This window comes from Equus quagga, chromosome 10 (assembly GCF_021613505.1).
Source record: "Equus quagga isolate Etosha38 chromosome 10, UCLA_HA_Equagga_1.0, whole genome shotgun sequence".
NCBI lineage: Eukaryota > Metazoa > Chordata > Mammalia > Perissodactyla > Equidae > Equus > Equus quagga.
The window spans coordinates 190,323-208,916 of NC_060276.1; positions in this window are offsets into that span (position 1 = coordinate 190,323).

The following is an 18,594-nucleotide window of genomic DNA, read 5'->3' on the forward strand; positions in this document are numbered from 1 at the left end:
AGATATAACATGCATGCAAATGCATAAAGAGCAATAATCTTAAGTGTACAGCTAAGTAAAATTGCACATATGTATGTATGCCTGTGTAACCCCTATACAGATAAAGATATAAAACACATCTAGCACCTGAGTAAGCTCCCTTTGGTCCTTTCTGATTCTATATTCCATTTGCCCCTTGCCAGGAGGTAGCCCCTATTCTGACTTTTTATTATCATAGATTGGATTTGCCTTTTCTAAAAATTGGTATAAATGGAATAATACAGTATGTACCCTTTTGTGTCTGACCCTTTTGCTTAGCAAACTTTTTGAGATTCATTCATACTGCTGTATGTGTCAGTAGTTTGCAATGGTATTCAAATAAAAGTTTTTCATTCTACTATTGATGGACTTTTGGGTTATTTCCAGTTTGGGGCTATGACAAATGATGCTTTTCTGATCAGTCATATACACATGTCTTTGGCTGAACACGAACATCTGTTTCTGTTGTGTATGTATTTAGGAGTGAAATCACTAGATTTTAGGGTATTCATACTTTCAGCTTTAGTAGATACTGTCAAATTTTTTTTAAAGAAGTTGTTCCAGTTTATACTCCCACTAGCAATGTATAAAATTCCAATTGTTCAACAACCTTGGCAGCACTTGGTATTGTCTACTGTTTAAGCTATTCTGGTGGATGAGCAGTGGACACATTGTGGGTTTTATGTGCATTTCTAGATGGGTAATTATGTTAAGCATCTTTTTATATGCTTATTGGCCATTTGGATATCCTCTTTTGTGATGTGTCTGGCCAGGTCTTTTGCCCATTTTAAATTGGGCTGTTGTCCTTTTTAATTGATTTATTAGAGTTCTTCATATATTCTGAACAGGAGCTCTTTGTTATATATATGAATTGTAATTATCTTCTCCTACACTGTGGCTTTCATTTCCCCTCTACTAATGGTATCTTTTGATGAACAGAACTAATACACACACCCACCACCATCCCTCCCAGCAAACTTACTTCCTACTCTACAGGGATAAAAAAGGCCACCAGATAGGAGTTCCATAATTTCCTGCCACCAACCCTACACTTCCTATTTCTGTCCCTATTCTATCTTCCTTTCAAATGATTATAATAGAGTCATTCTTCCTCCTAGCTAAGACCAATCTCTTCCTCTAGGCTTTGAATCCCGCCCAATCTTACCATTTCCGGAACCACACATTATCAGTTGTCCCCTATTTATCCTGTATCTTCAAACTCTATCTTGAATTGGATCCTTTTCATCAGTATTTGGCCATTTTCATTTCTCTCCCTTTCAAAGAAAACAACAAACACCCACCTATTTCTTATCTATACTGGGACACGTAGATCTAGTTCATCCACTTTAACTGCTTCAATAAATGAACTTTGGTTTATTTACCCATTTCTCTAATGAGGGGTAATTAAGCACTTTCCAATCTTTTCCTATACAAATAGTTTGCAATAAATATCCCTCACCATATCTTTTTATGCATATGTACAATTTTCTACAGGGTATATGCCTAGAAGTGAGTCTGTACATCTTCAACTTTACTAGATATTGCCAAATTCATTCCAAAGCAGTTATACCAATTTACAATTACCAGCAATTAAAAGTTCCTAATTCTTTTCCTTCTCAACACTTGTGTTAGACTAAATTTTGTCAATCTGGTGAATATGAAATAATAGCTCGTTGTGATGTATTTCCCTGTATACTAGTGATGTTGATTTTCTTTTAATATGTCTATTGGTCATTCAGGATTCTTTCTCTAGTAGTTGCTGGCTCATATTGTGCCCATATATTTGATTGGGTTGTATGTCCTTTTGGGTTCATAGACATTATTTAAGTATTCATAATTTTAAAATTTGTCAGATAGCTGTAAATACCTTCTGGCAGTCTGTAACTTACCTTTATCTTTGTGTATACTTAGATATTTTAAATTTTAATATAATTAAATTTATTAATCTTTTCCTTTATGGTTTATAGTTTTTATTTCTTTTATGTCTTATGGCTTATTTTTATGTCTTATTAAATGACTCCTTCCCTATCTAGATATCATAAAGATATTCTACTGTTCTCTTTTTCCTTACTGTTTATATATATATAATATTGATACATAATTAATATATAATGCATGTATACAACTTTATATATATAAATGGTTTCATACTGCACATACCTTTTGAAACTTACTTTACTCACCATTGTTTTAAAGATTTATCTATATTGCTACGCGTAGATCTAGTTCATTTACTTCAACTATCTGTCTATCTATCTATCTATCCTGTTCTCTTTTTCTTTCTTAGGGTTTAACTCACCAGGAATTAAATTTTAATAATGTTTAATGTTTGTGAATGGTGTGAGGTATTGATTTAAATTTATCTATTTCCATAAGGATAGCCAATTATCCTAACACCATTTACTGAAAAGTCTATCATTTCACTCACTGATTTATTATTCTTTATGTGTCATATACTGACTACATTTATACATGATTGTACTTATAAGTTCTTTATTTTTCTCCATCATTTATTTGTCTATTCATGCTGTAATATTACGCTGTTGTAATTATTACGGCTTTTTAGTAAATTTTGCTATCTAGTAGTGCAAGTCCTTTGTACGTATTCTTCAAAATTGTCATGACCATTCTTATCTATTTTCTCTCTTATATGAATTGTAATATGAATTTTGTATCAGCACGTCAAGTTCTGTAAGAATAAAATCCTGTTGATATCTTGATTATATTTTCATTTAATGTATAGAATAATTTGAAGAGAATAACCATGTTTATGATAATGAATCTCCCTCTCATGAACATAGTATAACTCTACATTCACTCAGGCCTTTTAAAAATATTTTATAATTAAATTTTTATAATTTTCATCCTAAAAGTATTACATCTTTTATAAGATTTATTTTAATATACCTTGTAATTTTTGTTTCTATTATAAATAGTACCTTTGGGAGGGGGTTTTCAAATCTTTTTTTGAGAAAGATTAGCTCTGAGCTAACATCCACCACCAATCCTCCTCTTTTTGCTGAGGAAGATTTTCCCTGAGCTAACATCCGTGCCCATCTTCCTGTACTTTATACATGGGGCGCCTGCCACAGCATGGTTTTATAAGTGGTGCATAGGTCCACACCCGGGATCTGAACTGGGGAACCTTGGGACACCAAAGTAGAGTGTGTGAACTTAACTGCTACGCCATTGGGCCAGGTCTAGGGTTCACAATTTTTGCATATGTGTATGTGTGTGTAAGTGTGTTTTACACACACAAAATATTTCACTATGTAATCTGTTTGCATTGGTCTGTACTTTTTTGTGTAACTTTTGCTATTGAGAAACGTTTCATTTTTGTCTAATGATATCTTTAGTCCAGTGGTTTTCACACTTTAGCATATATCAGAATCCCCTCGGAGGGCTGTTACAATACAGGTTGCTAGGCCCCAACTCTAGAGTTTCTGATTCAATAGGTCTGGGGTTAGACATAAGAATTTGCATTTCTAACAACTTTCTAAGTGGTATGTTTCTACTAGTCCAGTACTACACTTGAAGAACGATTATTTTATAATAATATCATCATATAATACTTTTATCCCCCTTTAAAGATACTGTTGATTCCCTTTATAAGTAATAATGAAATTTGCTAGTAACCTCTTTTTGCCTCTCCATCTTTCTGACCCAGCCTCTAATTTAAATCTATATCTTCTTATTCCTAGTTAACATCCATGAGACTATCCTCCTTCTACATCCATTTTTGTTATTCAGATTACATCTACATTTTAGGGTACAATAATATTTGCTTCTACTCCATCACTTCACCCCCATCATTTATTCTTAGCTTTATAGGTAAATATAGTTACCGCTCACCTTCAAACATATGCCAAACTTCTCCTATGATTTCTTGGTTATCTTGAGCTGAAGATTTTTTTTCCTATTAAATCCTTTAGGAAGGCATCATGGAAACAATATTTCCTGAGTTCTTGCATGTTCATTATAGCTTGTATTTGTACCTTAAAGTTAACTTAGTTGTATGTAAAATCTTTGGCTCCCATCTTCCTGTTGCTTAGCCATCTCATTTATAACAAGTAGTTTTCCAACATCACTACTTTTGCAGATTTCTCTGAACAAGTTTCTTCTGGAGCCCTTTTCTTCTGGAAGAACTCTAAGACTATATTTAAATTTAAATTATATATATATATATAATTATATATATATATATATAAATATATATATATATATAAATATGCCATTAACTTTTTTGTGTGTACTCAAGAATCTGGTGCTTACAAGTGAGCAGACCCTTGGTGGAAGAAGCACAACACTGGCCTGCTGCAGTGAATTCTGCCCAGAGCCTTTCAGAACTGGAAATTCCTTGGGGAACTAAGTGAAGCCACCATAGTGCACTCTGGGCTGCATTTCTTTCACTTGTCCACTTTCCACTTCAATTTCCAGTTTTGGTCTCTCTTACAGGCATTTGAACCCATATCCTAATTAAGGCCCATTGATAGCCCAGGCCAAGATGGAAAATTTTCTTTAATGTACCACTATTCTGTTGGTATATTTTTTTGCTAAACTATACCTTCACAAGGTGTGCAGACCTTTGAGGTTCTCCATTCCAATTCTATGCCTTGCAAGGACTGAAGGTCTTATTTTGAGTCTCCTGTGAGCATTAACACTTGAGCCCAGGACTTCTACTGATGGTTAGGTTGAAGAAAGTTACAAAACACTGTTGCACTAGCCCTAAAAGTGAGAATCATCTGGATAAGCTAATAGACCATAGTTTAAAAGATTCATCAGACTTTTGATTTCAGCTCTGACATGTAAACAGCTTGGAAGTTGTCACTCCCATCCTTACAACAAGAAAAAGCTGACCAAATTAAAAAGCAATGACTTTTCTTGGACTGATCAGACAGTTGAGGTTGCAGGGCAAACTGTCCCCCTCAAATCTGGAGAGACTGGCAGATCTGGAGAGGCAGCACTAAGATCTACTTACCTGGAGTGGAAACTCCATTTACTTAAATGGTAATTTTGATGAATTGCTGCAGGCCGAGTGTGGACTACCTTGAGAGGGAGAAATTCCTGGAGGCTACAATCTTAAGAGGGAACCCATATTTTCATGGGTTTTCACCTCCATGAATCCTGCCAGGTTCTTATGGTAAAGATCCAAAAACAATTCCCATATGGTTCTGGCAGGGGAGGGGAGAGTAAACATTGCATTCTCCATAACAGAGTGTTTTTCAAACACAGCTGTGTTTATAACAAAGACCTGCTCTCCAGGGGAAAAGATTTTATCAGAGACTTATCCCATCTGAGGAAAGGGCATTTCTCTGACTTCATCCCTCTCATGCCTTCCTGTGTTACCAAGAGAATGTATTCCCTGTCTCATACTTTACCACCACACCACAGGCTCCAGTATAATAAGAGTGGATTATAAACAAAAGATTTGCAAGATGCAGACTCTATTTAATGAGTAGTTATTAGGCAATATCAAAGACAAAGGGGAGACAAAAATCAAGGACACTAGAGGAATTTGAAGACTTTGACACCTACAGCTACCACAAACATTGAACACAGCCCGACTCCTAGCCAGATTAAAACAAAACCTCACACCAAAGGCCTATTTATCTCAGTACTATTATGCAAAATGCCACTATTACCCAATACGCCATGCCTGGCTTTCAACAAAAAAAATTATAAGGCACGCTAAAAGGCAAGAAAAAAACACAGTTTGAAGATACAAAACAAGCATCAGAGCCAGACTCAGATAAGAAAAAAATTTTGGAATTAACATATATGATTAATTTGTTAAGGGTTCTAATGGAAAAAGTAGACAATATTCAGGAGCAGGTGTGTAATGTAAGCAGAAAGATGGAAACTCTACAATGGTATCAAAAGGAAATGCTATAAATAAAAAATTCTGTAACAAAAACAAAAAATGTACTTGATGGGCCCAACGGTAGACTGGAAATGGCCAAGGAAACAACCAGTGACTGTAAAGATAGGTCAAGAGAAACCTCCCAACTGAAATGCAAAGAGAAAAAGAAGAGTTTGAAAAACCCTCAGAATACAACACTTATGAACTATGGAGCAATTTCAAGAGGTGTAACACACAGTTAATTAATTGGTTAGCAGAAAGTAAAGAAATATTTGAAGAAATATTTGAGGTAATAATGGATTAGAATTTTCAAAAATTATTGGCAAACACCAAACCACAGATCCAGGAAGCTCAGAGAACACCAAGGAGGATAAAAACCAAAAACAAAATATGTACTTAAGCATAAAATATTCAAGAAGCCAGAGGGGGGAAAAATACTTGACCTTTAGAAGAACAAGGATGAAAATTACAGAGGACTTCTCATCAGTCACCGTGAAAGAAAGAAGAGAGTGGTGTAAAATATTTAAAGTATTGAAAGAAAAAACTCACCGCCTAGGATTCTATATCTAGTGAAATTATCCTCTAAAAGTAAAGGAGAAATAAAGACTTTCTTAAACAAACGAAAACTGAGGAATTCATGACCAACAGATATGCCCCACAATAAATATTAAAAGAAGTACTTCAGGGAGAAGGAAAATGATATACATCCGAAACTTGGGTCTCCATTCAGAAGGAAATAGCATCAGAAAAGGAATAAAGTAAAATAATTTTTAAAAGTTTTCTTATTCTTAATTGCTGTAAAAGATAATTGTTTAAAGTCATAAAAGTAACAATGTGTTGGGTGATTATAGCACATAGAAGGGTTTAATGACTGGAAGAAAAATCACAAGAGATTAGAAGAAAGAATTTGGAATACTCTGTTATAAGGTTTATGCACAAGCAGTATAGTGTTATTTGGAGGTGGACTCATTAGTTAAAAATGTATATCACAGATCTAGGGCAATCACTAAAGAAAATTTAAAAAGAAGTATAATTGAAATGCTAAGAAAGGAGATAAAACAGAATCATATAAAGTGCTCAATTAAAACCAAAGAAGACAGAAAAAGAGTAAAAGAAGAAACAAAGAAGAATTGTAACAAATAGAAAAGTTACTAAAAGTGGTAGGTATTAATCTAAAAATATCAATAGTCACTTTAACTATAAATGGTCCAAATAAACCAATTAAAAGAAAGAGATTGTCAGTGTAGATTTTTTAAAAAGATCCAACTGTATGTTGCCTACAATGAACCAATTGAAAATATATAAACTAACGCTGATTAAAGGTTAAGGAATGGAAAAAGATATTCTGTGGTAATACTAATTTAAAAAACTGGAGTAGCTATATTAATTTCAGACAAAGTGGACTGAGAACAAGGAAAAATATCAAGGATAAAGCAGGGCATTACATAATGATAAGGGGTCAATTCTCCAAGAAGACATAATAGTCCTAAACATGTATGTAGCTAACCATCAGAGCATTAAAATATTTGAGGCATAGAATTTAAGTCAAAAATTGTTACAAGAGACAAAGAAGGGGAAAATGATGTCAGCAAGATAGCAGAATCAGAAGCCCTGGACCCTCCATTCCTCTCACAGAAACACCAATTCAACAACAATACACAGAACAATTCCCTTTCTGAGAAATTCAGAAACTAATTGAGAGGCTCCTGCATCCCAGGTGAGTGTGAAACCAGCCACAATAAAGCCAGTGGGAACATTCAAGATATCTTCTCAACATAAACCCTACCAATAGCACAGCACCATATGATTGGGAGGAAACCTCCAGCTCCCAGCTTATCCCTGGGGAGGAAAGAAAAGGACTAGACCATATATCCAATGTTCTGATTTTTCTAGGGGCTGTCTGAGGCACTGACTTCTGTCTTACCTATCTTAGAGTGCTGATGGGACCCTGCATATTCTAGTCACATAGAGACCATTGAGAATAAAAACTGGCTTGAACTAGCAAGCTAGAACACACTATAGCACCAACCCCTGTCTCAGTGTAAAGTGAGCAGGTGAAAAAACCCAAGCTTTCAGCTTCTCCCTGGTGGGAGAAGGAAAGGACGGGACCATATGTCCAATATTCTGATTTTTCTGAGAGCTACCCAAGGCACTGGCTTCTGCCTTGCCTGTCTCAGAGTGCTAATGGGACCTGGCATACTCAAGATGACTGGGGCCACTGAGAACAAGAACATAAGTTTGAAATAGCATGAAGGTTTGAGAGGTCCCTAGAATCTCTGGCCAGGCTGATTGCTGAGGGCCTTCCCATATAAGAGGCCAGTCTAAGAAGAGTAGGAAGGTGGATGTTTTATCTAATGCACAGACATCAACACAAAAAGTCAGGGAAAATGAAGAAATAAAGGGAATATGTTCCAAACAACAGAACAAGATAAATCTCCAGAAACCAACCCTAATTAAATGAAAACATATGATATAACTGACAGAGAATTCAAAAACACTGTCATAAAGTTGTTCAATGAGGTCAGGAGAACAATTAATGAATAAAGTGAGAATTTCAACAAGAAATAGAAAATATAAAAAAGGGATCAAACAGAAATCATGAAGCTGAAGAATACAATAACAACTAAAAAATTCACTAGAGGGGTTCAACATCAGACTAGATCAAGTAGAAGAAAATATCAGTTAATTTAAAGATATGTCATTGGAAATTATCCAGTAAGAGGAGCAAAAAAGAAAAAAAAGAAAGAAAAAGAGTGAAGAATGCTTAAGGGACCTAGGGGACACTACAAAGCAGATCAATGTATGTATTATGGGAGTCCCAGAAAGAGGAGAAAGAGAGAAAGGGGCAGAAAACTTATTTGAAAAAATAATGGCTAAAAACTTCTCTAATCTGGAGAAGAAAATAGACATCCAGATCCAAAAAGCCCAGTGTATCCCAAATAAGATAAACTAAAACAAATTCACACCAAGAAACATTATATTATTACATATAAAATAATATATAATATACTATGATATGTAATAGTAATATAATAATAATATTAAGTTGTCAAAGACAAAGATAATTTTGAAAGCCAGAGAAAAGTGACTTGTCACATACAAGGGAATTCCCATAAGACCATCATCAGATTTCTTAGCAGAAATGTTTCAGGTCAGAAGGGAGTGAGTTGATATATTCAAAATGTTGAAATGCTACAAACCAATGTTATATCAAAAAAATAAAGAGAAAAAATTTAAAATAAGATGGGCTTTGGAATAAAACAAACTACCAAATAACACACACAAAGGGCTGTAAGAACAAAACTGCTAGCCAAGAATACTATACCCAGCTAAACTGCCTTTCAAAAATGAAGGAGAAAGATTTTCCAGACAAACAAAAGCTGAGGGAGTTATCACCACCAGACCTGCCTCACAAGAAATGCTAGAGTCTTCAAGTTGAAAGAAAAGGATGATAAACAGCAATGCAAAAGCAAATAAAAGTATAGAACTCACTGGTTAAGGTAAATATATAGACAAATACAGAATATTTTAATACCATAATAGTGGTGGATAAATTACTTTTAATTCTAGCATTAAAGTTAAAAGACAAAATTATTCAAAATAACTATAACAATAAGTATATGTTAAAGGATACATAATATAAAAGATGTAAATTATGAAATCAGTAACATAATATGACAGAGAGGAGAAGTAAAGTATAGAGATTTTGTATGCAATTGAAGTTAAGTTGTTATCAGATTAAAACAGACTGTTATAAGTTGTTTTATGTAATCCCCATGGTAACCATGAGGAAAATACCTATATTAGATACATAAAAGAAAAAGACATAAAAATGAAATAATATCAATACAAAAATCAACAAAACACGAAGGAAGACAGCAAGCGAGGAAAATGGGGACTGGCCAGGTGGCATAGTATTTAAGTTTTTGTGTTCTCCTTCAGTGGCCTGGGGTTCACAGGTTCATATCCTGAGTGTGGACCTACACGCTGCTCATCAAGCCATGCTGTGGTGGTGTCTCACGTACAAAATAGAGGAAGATTGGCACAGATGTTAGCTCAGGGACAATCTTCCTCAAGCAAAAATAGGAAGACTAGAAATAGATGTTAGCTCAGGGCCAGTCTTCCTCTCAAAAAAAAAAAAAAAGAGAAAGGAAAACAGGGAAAAAAGAGCTACAAGAAGACAAAAACAATTAACAAACTAGCAAGTAAGTTCTTCTTATCAATAATTACTTTAAATATAAATGGATTAAAATCCCCAATTATAAGACAAAGAGTAGCTGAATGGATGAAAAACCAAGATACAACTATATGTTCTCTACAAAGAGATTCACTTTAGCTTTAAGGACACATATGCAGTCATGCATTGCTTAATGTCAGGGATACATTCTGAGAAATGCATTGTTAGATGATTCTGTAATTGTGCAAATATCATACAGCGTACTTACATGAACCTAGATGGTATAGCCTACTATACACCAAGGCTATATGGTACTAATCTTATGGGACCACCATCGTCTATGTGGTCCATTTTTTACTGAAATGTCTTTATCCAGTGCATGACTGTAGGCTGAATGTGAAGGGATGGGAAAAAATATTCCATGAAAATGATAAACAAAAGGAAGCAGGGAGTGGGAATGACATCAGCAACATGACAAAGTGAGCAGTTTTCTTTGTCTCTCCCTCTTAAAACTACAACTAAATGGACATTCATTGGTCAACAAAGGATACTCACATAGCACCTCAGGCTGCCTGAGAGACCTGTGCTACTATACATTGGTGGATGGACTGCCCCCAGGGAGGAGGTGGAGATAAGTGAGAACTCTGTGGCTCCCAGACAGCTCAGTACCTGCGAGTGACTCTCTCCAAGCTGAAATGCTCGTAGCACTGCTGTGGCCCCAAGGGTGGGCATGCATATTGGCGCAGCTGTGGAAACAGGTGACTATAGCCCTAAGACCCCATGATTGCCGTTTGGACCAGGGGGAAAATCCACAGTCCTATTGCAGCCAGGGAGTGACTTGGGCTTAGATTCAGTAGGGAGGCCCCAAGCACAAAGGCTGGTGTGACCTAGGAGCAGACATGGAGTGGCTGGGTGAGGAAACTACTGGCTTCCTTAAATGCCCAAAGCTCTGCTGTGGCCCTGAGAGGGCAAGTGAGATTCAGCAGGACCACAGGAGTGGGCGGTGAAAATCTGGAGCCCCAGCATGATCACTCCTTGGTCCAGTGGGAAAATCCACAGTCCCACAGTGGCCCAGGGAAAGTCTCTGTTCAGCCCTATTGGAGAGGCCCTGCCCACCAAGCACAAAGGCTGGGCGACCTTGGAACAGAAGTGGCTCGGTTGGGTGAGTTACCTGCTGGCTGCATTAAACACTCATAGCTCTGCTGCAGCTCTGAGTGAGAAAGTGAGATACAGCAGGACCACAAGAGTGAGTGGTGAAAATATGGAGCCCCAGCATGATTGCTCCTTGGACCAGGGGGAAAATGTAGTCCTGCAGTGGCCCCAGGGAGAGTCTCAGCTTGGCCCTAGTGAAGACACCTCACCCACCAAGCACAAAGGCTGGTGTGACCTAGGAGCAGACGTGGGCAGCTGGGTGAGCAAGCCATTGGCTGCCTTGAACACCTATAGCTTTGCTGTGGCCCCAAGTGGGCAAGTGAGATCCAGCAGGATCACAGGAGCAGGTAGTGATAATCCTGAGCCGCAGCATGATCGCTCCATGGTCCAGTGGAAAAATCCACAGTCCCACGGTGGCCCTGGGGAGAGACTTGGCTCAGCCCTAGGGGAGAGGCCCCACCCACCAAGTACAAAGGCTGGTGCCACTGAGGAGCAGATGCAGTGCGACTGGGCCAGCAAACCACTAGCTGCCTTAAATGCCCAAAGCCCTGCTGCAGCCCTCAGGGGGCAAGTGAGGTCCAATGGGACAAGATGGCAGTGAACTGTGAGTCTGGGTAAAGAAGCTCCCAGCTGCCTCAAAAGCCCATTAAACTGCTGCAGTCCCTAAGGTGGGAGCATGTCTAGCTGGGTCTGTGGGAGCAGACAGCAGCAACCTGAAGCCCCCATGTGATTGTTCCCACAGTTGACAAGAAGCCCCACAGGGCCAATGCAATCCAAAGGAGTGGCCCAGTCTTGGGCAGGAACAGCTGACAGAGATCCTGGTGGGTGCAGACTACACAGCTCCTGCCCCCTTCCCCCAGCGGCAGCAAGTGGAAGCAGTAACCAAATGCTATGTCTATGCAGAGGCACAAATCCACGCCATTAAGCAGTATGAAAAAGTATATTAAATCTCCAGAAGAGAAGAAAATGACAAGTACCCAGAAGACAATCCCGAAGACACAGAAATCTATAACCTAAATGACAAAGAATTAAAAATAGCTATCATTAAAAAACTCAACGAGTTAAAAGAGAGTACAGATAGACAACTCAACGAGTTCAGGAGCTACATCACAAAAGAGCTTGATACTATAAAGAAGAACCAATCAGAAATGTTGTAGATGAAAAACACAATGGAGGAGATTAAGAAAAATCTGGACTCCATGAACAGTAGGGCTGATAATATGGAGGGCAGAATTAGGAGTTTGGAGGATAGGAATATAGAAATGCTTCAGATAGAGGAGGAGAAAGAACTAAGACCAAAAATAAATGAAGAAACTCTCCAAGAAATATCCAACTCAATTAGGAAATTCAACATAAATATTACAAGTATCCCAGAGCGAGAAGAGAAGGAGAATGGAGCAGAAAGCTGGTTCAAAGAAATAAGAGCTGAAAACTTCCCAAACCTGGGGAGGAAGCTGGAAAGCCATGTGACACAAGCCAATAGAGCTTCAAACTTTATCAATGTAAAAAGAACAAGTCCAAGGCATATAGTAGTAAAGCTGGCAAAAGTCAATGACAAAGAAAAAATATTAAGGGCAACAAGGCAGAAGAAAATAACCTGCAAAGGAACACCTATTAGGCTTTCAGCAGATTTCTCAGCAGAAACCTTACAGGCTAGGAGAGAGTGGAATGATATGTCCAAAATTCTGAAAGACAAAAACTTTCAGCCAAGACTACTCTATCCAGTGAAAATATCCTTCAAATATGATGGAGAAATAAAAACTTTCCCAGATAAACAAAAGTTAAGGTAGTTCATCGCCACAAGACACCCCCCTACAAGAAATGCTCAGGAAGATCCTCATATCCGAAAAAACAAAGAAAGAAAAGATTACAAAACCCTGAGCAAGGGGCTAAGTAGAAAGACAAAATGAGAAAATTGCAGCTCTCCATCAGAACAGGTTGGCAAATGCTTAAGTATAACATTAGAAATAAAGGGAAGGAAAATACCAAGAATAAATACAATATTATCATTTTAACGACAAACACAACAGAAGAAGAGAAAAAGATGTGACAATAACAACTTAGAAGGAGAAGAGGATAGGGATGTAACTGGTTTAGTCTAAGGAAATAAGAGGCTATCAGAAAATGGACTATCTCATCTATGAGATGTTTTATACAAACCACATGGTAACCACTAAACAAATAATTAGAAAAGAGACACACATTACAAATAAGGAGAAAACTAAGAAAATCAGCATAAAAAAACTACCTAACTGAATTGGTAGTCTGAAACACATGGGAAGAGAAACAAAGGAAATGCAAGAGAACCGGAAAATGAGCAATAAATGGCAGCATTAGGCCCCTACATTTCAATCATCACACTAAATGTAAATTAATTGAATTCTCCAATCAAAAGACAGAGAGGCAGGATGGGTTAAAAAACAAGACCCAACAATATGCTGCCTCCAGGAAACACACCTCTGCCCCAAAGACAAACACAGACTCAGAGTGAAGGGATGGAAGATGATACCCCAAGCTAATAGTGAACAAAAGGAAGCAGGTGTCACCATACTTACATCAGACAAAGTAGGCTTCAAGATAAAACAGGTAAAGAGAGACAAAGTGGGGCTGTATATAATGATAAAAGGGACACTCCATCAGGAAGACATAACACTTATAAAGATATATGCACCCAGCATAGAAGCACCCAAGTACATAAAGCAAATATTAACAAAACTAAAAGGAAACATCAACAACAATGCAATAATAGTAGGGGACCTCAACACCCCATTAACACCAATGGATAGATCATCCAGACAGAAAGTCAACCAGGAAATTGTAGAATTAAATGAAAAACTACTCCAGATGGACTTAATAGATATATATAGAACATTTCATCCCAAAACAGCAGATTACACATTCTTCTCACATGCACATGGAACATTCTCAAGGATAGACCATATATTGGGAAATAAAGCAAGCCTCAATAAATTTAAGAGGACTGAAATAATACCAAGAATCTTTTCCTACCATAATGCTATGAAACTAGAAATCAGTTACAAGAATAAAGCAGGGAAAGGGGCAGAGATGTGGAGATTACACAACATGCTACTAAACAACCAATGGATCATTGAAGAAATCAAAGGAGAAATCAAATATTATCTGGGGACAAATGAAAATGAAAACACACCATAGCAACTCATTTGGGATGCAGCAAAAGCTGTCCTAAGAGGGAAATTCATTACAATACAGGCTCACCTCAATAAGCAAGAAAAATCTCAAGTAAGCAATCTCAAACTACACCTAACAGAATTAGAAAAAGAAGAACAAATAAAGCCCAAAGTCAGTAGAAGGAGGGAAATAATAAAAATTAGAGAAGAAATAAATGAAATTAAAACAAACAAACAAAAAAAACAGTAGAAAGGATCAATGAAACAAAGAGCTGGTTCTTTGAGAAAATAAACAAAATAGAGAAATCCTTAGCCAAGCCCACTAAGAAAAAAAAGAGAGAAGACTCTAATAAATAAAATCAGACATGAAAGAGGAGAAATTACAATGGACACCACAGAAATACAAAATATTATAAGAAAATACTATGAAAAACTATATGCCAAGAAATTGGACAATCTAGAAGAAATGGATAAATTCCTAGACTCTTACAACCTGCCAAAACTGAATCAAGAAGAAATAGAGAATCTGAATAGATCAATCACAAGTAAAAAGACTGAAACAGTAATCAAAAACCTCCTCAAAAGTAAAAGTCCAGGACCAGACGGCTTCTCTGGAGAAGTCTACCAAACATTCAAAGAAGATTTAATACCTATCCTTCTTAAACTATTCCAGAAAATTGAGGAAGAAGGAGCACTCCCTAACATTCTATGAAGCTAAAATCATTCTGATACCAAAACCAGACAAGGACAACACAAAGAAGGAAAATTACAGGCCAATATCACTGACAAACATAGATGCAAAATTCCTCAACAAAATATTGGGAAACTGAATACAGCAATACAGTAAAAAGATCATACACTATGATTACATGGGATTTATACCAGGGGCACAGGGATGGTTCAACATCCACAAGTCAATCAATGTGATACACCACGTTAACAAAATGAGGAACAAGAACTACATGATCATCTCAATAAATGCATCAAAAACAATAAAAACTTAGGAATAAACAACTAAGGAGATGAAAGACTTGTATATTGAAAACTACAAAACATTTCTCAAAGAGATGAAAGAGGACACAAATAAATGGAGAGACATCCTATGTTCATGGATTGAAAGAATTAATATTGTTAGAATGCCCATGAAACCCAAAGCAATCCACAGAATCAATGCAATCTTTATAAAAATCCCAATGGCATTTTCTACAGAAATTGAAAAAACAATCCTAAAATTCATGTAGAACTACAAAAGCCTCCATGCATCCAAAACTAGTTTGAGCAAGAAAACAGAGCTGGAGTCACCACACATCCTGATTTCATAAAATATTACAAGCTACAGTAATCAAAACAGTATGATACTGGCATAAGAACAGACATACAGACCAATGGAACACAATAGAGAGCCCAGAAATAAATTCACACATATAAGGTCAGCTGATCTTCCACAGGGTGTCAAGAATACACAATGGGGAAAGAATAGCCTCTTCAGTAAATGGTGTTGGGAAAACTGGATATCTCGGCACGAAAGAATGAAATTGGACTCTTACACCATACACAAAAATCAATTCAAAATGAATTAAAGACTTAAATGTAAGACCTGAAACTGTAAAACTCCTAGAAGAAAACATAGGGGAAAAGTTTGATGTTATTGGTCTTGGTTATGATCATTTCTTGGATATGGCACCAAAAATACAAGCAACAAAAGCAAAAATAGACAAATGATAGTACATCAAATTTAAAAGTTTCTGCACAGCAAAGGAAATCAACAGAGTAAAAGGCAATATATGGAATGTGGGTAAATATTTGCAAACCATATATATGATAAGTGATTAATACTCAAAATATATAAGTACACATCACAACTGGTACACATCAATAGCATAAAAAAAATCCCCAATAACATGATTTTAAAAATGGGCAAAGGAATTGAATAGGCATTTCTCCAATGAGACATACAAATAGCCAATAGGTTTATGAAATAATGTTCAACATCACTAATAATCAAGAAAATGAAAATTAAAATAATAATGAGATATCACGTTACAAATTTAAGGATAACTTTTATCAAAAAAGAAAAAATGTTGGGGCTGGCCCAGTGGTGCAGTGGTTGAGTTCACACGTTCTGCTTTGGTGGCCCAGGGTTCACTGGTTCAGATCCCAGGAGCGGACCTACACACCTCTTGTCAAGCATACTGTGGCAGGCGTCCCACATATAAAATAGAGGAAGATGGGCATGGATGTTAGCTCAGGGCCAGTCTTCCTCAGCAAAAAAGAGGAAGATTGGCAGCAGATGTTAGCTCAGGGCTAATCTTCCTTAAAAGAAAATAACAAATGTTGATGAGGATGTGTAGAAATTGGAATCCTTGAACACTGTGCATGGGAATGTAAAGTGGTGCAGCTGCCATGGAGTATGGAGGTTCCTCAACAATTAAAAATAGAACTATTGTATAATTCAGCAATCCCACTTTGGGTATACATCCAAAATAATTGAAATCAAGATCTTGAAGAGATATCTGCACTCCCATATTCATTGCAACATTATTCACAATAGCCAAGATATGAAAACAACCTAAATGTTCATTGACAGACGACTGGATAAAGACAATGTGTTATATATACATACAATGGAATACTATTCAGCCTTAAATAGAAGGAAATCCTGCCATATACAACAACATGACAAACTTGGAGGACATTATGCTATGTAAAATAAGCCAGTTACAGAAGAACAAATACTGCGTGATTCTACTTATAGGATTTCTCTAAAACAGTCAAAATCATAAAATAAGAGAGTAGAATGGTGGTTGTCAGGGCCTTGGGGGAGGGGGAATGGCGAGTTGCTATTTAATGGGTATAAAGTTTCAGTTATGCAAGATAAATAAGTTTCAGAGATCTGTTGTTCAACATTATGCCCGTAGTTAACAATACTGTATTGTACACTTAAAAATTTGTTAAGATAGTAGATTTTATGTTAAATGTTTTTACCACAATCAAAAAAAGACAGAGAATGGGGCTGGCCCCATGGCCGAGTGGTTAAGTACACGCGCTCCACTGCAGGCGGCCCAGTGTTTCATTGGTTCGAATCCTGGGCATGGACATGGCACTGCTCATCAAACCATGCTGAGGCAGCGTCCCACATGCCACAACTAGAAGGACTGAGAACGAAGAATATACAACTATGTACTGGGGGGCTTTGGTGAGAAAAAGGAAAAAATAAAATCTTTAAAAAAAAAGACAAAGAAGGAAATTACATATTCATAAAAGGGTTAATTCCTCAATAATATACAATTATAAATATATACACACTTAACAACAGTCTCAAAATAAAAGAAGAAAAAGCTGACAGAATTGAAGGGATAAATAGACTGTTACACAATAGTGGTTGAAGATTTCAATATCCCACTTTCAATAATAGATAGAACAAACAGACAGGAGATCAATAAGGAAATACAAGACTTGAACAACACTATAAACCAACAAGACTTAACAGACAATATAGGACACTTCACCCAACAAGAGCATAATATACATTCTTCTCATGGACACTATCCATAATAGACTATATGTAAAGCCACAAAACAAGTCTCAATAAATTTTACAAGATTGAAATCATACAAAGTATATTCTTGACCAGAATGGAATAAAACTAGAAATTAAAAACAAGAGGAAAAACAGAAAACTCATAAATATTTCAACATTATATCCAGCCCTGGTGGTCTAGTGGTTAAGATTCAGCACTCTCCTGGCCATGGCCCAAGTTCATTTCCTGGTCAGGGAACAGCACCACCCATCTGTCCATTGTCATACTGTTGTGGCTGTGTGTTGCTGTGATGCTGAAAGCTATGCCACCAGTATCTCAAATACCAGCAGGGTCATCCATGATAAACAGGTTTCAGCAGAGCTTCCAGACTAAGACAGACTAGGAAGAAGGACCAGGCCACCCATTTCTGAAAAAATTGGATGTGAAAACCCTATGAATGGGGAGTGACATTAGCATAATGTCAAGGTGACTTGTTCCCTTTGTCTCTCCCCTCTAAGTTACAACATGGGACATCCATAGACCAACAAAGGACTCTACATAGCACCCCAGAACACCTGAGAGATCTATACATCTATACATCTGAAGGTGGGTGGACTGGACATCCTAGAGGCGGTTGAAGAAGGGGAGCAGTGATGGCAGCTCCTGAGACCAAAGGCTTGAGGAACTGCATCCACGCCTGAAACCAGAGGCCCCAAGA